Source organism: Gekko japonicus, unplaced genomic scaffold, assembly GCF_001447785.1.
Source record: "Gekko japonicus isolate JY-2015 unplaced genomic scaffold, Gekko_japonicus_V1.1 scaffold5425, whole genome shotgun sequence".
Taxonomy (NCBI): domain Eukaryota; kingdom Metazoa; phylum Chordata; class Lepidosauria; order Squamata; family Gekkonidae; genus Gekko; species Gekko japonicus.
Window position 1 is genome coordinate 14,949 of NW_015175015.1, and position 3,155 is coordinate 18,103.

The window sequence follows — 3,155 nt, forward strand, 5'->3', positions numbered from 1 at the left end:
TTGGGGGGGGGGGACGTGCAGATCTGTCCTCACAGAGGAGGGAGAGCTGGTACCTGAATAAAACTTGGTCTTAAAGGTGCCACTGGACTGTCTTGGACCGGGGGGCTGGGGGGGGGCTCTGCAGCTTACCTGGCTGCTTCTTGATCTAACTGAGGGCTGCTGGGAGCAGGGGGTGGGGCTTGTTGGATGTCCCCACCCCCTGGGCTCTTTACTGCCGGAGCTCCGCTCCTGTGTGCTCCTGCAGGAAATGACCCCTATAAATCACTATCTCTAAAGGGGGGAGGGGGAAGATAATATAGAACGGGGACAAATAATTACACAGGAGGCGTTTTCAAGCCCCGCACGCTCTTTTCTCCGACCACATCTCTGTTTTAAAAAAAAAGCCATACTGCAGAGTCCTCCTCCTCAAAGAAACCTGAAGTAGGAACAGAAAACCCAGTCCTACCTCCATGGTTTTCCTGGTAAATCTGTTCATTTGCCTGCAACAAAAGACACACACATATTGTTGCTGTTTTCAAGGCAGCAGGGAACGCTTGCGTGTCAATCACAGTGCCGAGGGAGCGGGGCACCTACCCTTTTCAAGCCTTCATGCATGAACGTGTCGCCTCCGGGCATTTCTCGCCGCAGAATGGCAAGGCCCCGTCGGATGACTTCCCTTGGAATAGAAGAGAAGCCCTTTTTAGCTTGCTTTTGCTGCCGTGTGGGTGAAAGAGCAAGTCCCCCAAATCCCAAGAGAATCTTCCGGAATGACAGAAAAGGGAGGGCCCCTCGGGAGAGCAACTCTGGAGCCCACGGAACTGGCTCAGTCAGAACAGACCAGCCTACCTAGGGGACCACCTTTCCCCACATGTTCTCCGAAGGGCACTTCGGTCGGGGAAATTAAATCTCCTGGATGTTCCAGGCCCCAGGACCACCAAACTTGCGATGACCAGGGCTAGGGCATTTTCGGTGGCGGCTCCTATCTGGTGGAATGAGCTCCCAGAGGAGATCCGGGCTCTGCGGGACCTAGTACAGTTCCGCAGGGCCTGCAAGACGGAGCTCTTCCGCCAGGCTTTTGAATAGGAGCCGCCACCATCACTGTTCCATCAACGCCCTATGAGTCCGCATATTGCCATCTTGATGTGGGCATCATTGGAGGGAACGGGACGTCTGTTAGGGGACGGTAGGGCAGTGGGATATGCACTGCCGTAGTTGTCTAGCTATGTTACTGAGAACGCCATCTTGCTTTTAAAAATCTTAACATCTGGAAGCGAATAGTGGAGCACCAAAATGGTTTTAGGATGTTATTTAATTGTTTGTTATTTGTCTATGTGTAATTTAACATTTTATATTGTCTTATTGTTTTATCTGGCATTATGCCCGGTTAGCCGCTCTGAGCCTGCGGGGAGGGCGAGATAGACATCTAAATAATAAATAAACAAACAAACAAACAGTAGGCTGCGGGAATCCTCCCATCTGTGTTGCTTTCCAGAGGAGAGGCCTCTCTGCCCACACGGTTGCTTGACCCAGGGCAGGAAAAACACAGTTTCCTCTTTTCCAGCAGCTGGAGAGAGGTGGAGACTGGGGAAATGAGCCTTGACCCTCGGGGTTCTTGGTTTCGGCCTTCCTCACTCAGGTCCTCTGGTTTCCACACTGCTTTCCCACACTCCGTACCCACACACTGTCCCCTCTTCCAGGCTATACACAATGCCCCACCCAGAACACGTGTGGGGTTCCCGTCCCGAAATCCTCCAGTTCTGTCAGAGCTCCCAATATTCCACATATCCTTTTATTCTACGTTAAGTAAAGCTGGCAGAAACTCCAATTAGGTGTTTCAACAATGTTCACAGAGTTGTAACGATTGATAGATTCCGGTGGGTAGCCGTGTTGGCCTACAGGAGTGTGCCTGCACAGGAAAGCTTATGCCCAGAATTAAATTTTGTTGGTTTTAAAGATGCCACTGGAGAGAGCTAGTTTGGTCTAGCGGTTAGGAGCGCGGACTCTAATCTGGGAGAACCAGGTTGGATTCCCCACTTCTCCACATGCAGCTGCCGGTGTGACCTTGGGTCGGTTACAAGTTCTCTCAGAGCTGTTCTTTCATGAGCAGTCCTTGGAAGAGCTCTCTCAGCCCCACCTACTTCACAGGGTGTCTGTTGTAAGGAAGGGAAGGGAAAGCAGGTTGTAAGCTGCTCTGAGACTTCTTTGGGTAGTGAAGGGCGGGGTATAAATCCAATCTCTTCTTCTCTCAAACTTTGCCTTGAGGGGTTCCCCCCCCATAGAAAAAGGGGGAACTGCTAGTTAAATACTATCTATGCCCACTTTTCAACCAGTTTTTTCTCCAGGGAACTGCCCATCGAGTGAAGTAACCCAAAGTTCACCACATCTCTTCAACTCCACCCTCCATGTTCTTCATTAAAAAACAAAAAAACATTTACCTGTCTTCTGTCAGCTTCATCACTGTGACTCCCCGTGATGAAAAGACGATGAAGGACATCCGTAACATTGGGCTGCAAGACAAAAAGGGGACACCAATGTTCCCTCTAAGCCGTGGAGTCTTGTGAGCAAAAATGCCGTTTTGTGAGCGACCGGCATTCAAGTTGTGAGCGGGCAATTTGGCTACTGCGTAAATTAGTTTGCTCTGGAGCCCTCCTTCCTGAGCTGAGACAAAAATGTGTGAGCCGGAGGCTAAAAAACTGTGAGCCAGCTCACACTAGCTCAGCTTAGAGGGAACACTGGACACGGCAGAGTGAGGTTCATGGGGCTTACACAGGGGGAGGGAAGTTGAAATGCCGACATTCACGGCCGCCAGCTCCCACTGGGGTCATACTTCACCTCAGGAACTTTTCCGCCAGGCTTTCCACAAAGGAATAGATTTCTATCCAGTGGTGTTTGACGCTTCCAGACCTAAAAATGAAGGACAACACGAGCGTGAGCCTCAGTTTGCTGGCAGACCCACAAAGGACCTCTTTCGCATTTGGCGCTTGTGTCTCCCGTAGGGTTGGAATCATGGATTCATAGAATTGGAAGGGACCTCCAGGGTCATCTAGTCCAACCCCCTGCTCCATGCAGGAAATTCACAAATACCACCCCCTCACACAACCCCAGTGACAGCTGTTCCACGCCCAGAAGATGGCAAAAAAACCCTCCAGGATCTCCAGCCAAACTGGACTGGAGAA

General features: G+C 50.9%; 1 long non-coding RNA gene across 1 annotated transcript; it reads right to left on the reverse strand.

Moving 5' to 3' along the window:
- Positions 1–444: 444 nt before the first annotated feature.
- On the reverse strand, positions 445–2,449 carry LOC107122158. The gene is made up of 3 exons (XR_001482898.1): positions 2,415–2,449; positions 574–655; positions 445–479 (listed from the first exon to the last, which is right to left on the reverse strand). It is a non-coding gene; the product is annotated as an uncharacterized LOC107122158 (long non-coding RNA).
- Positions 2,450–3,155: the final 706 nt, after the last annotated feature.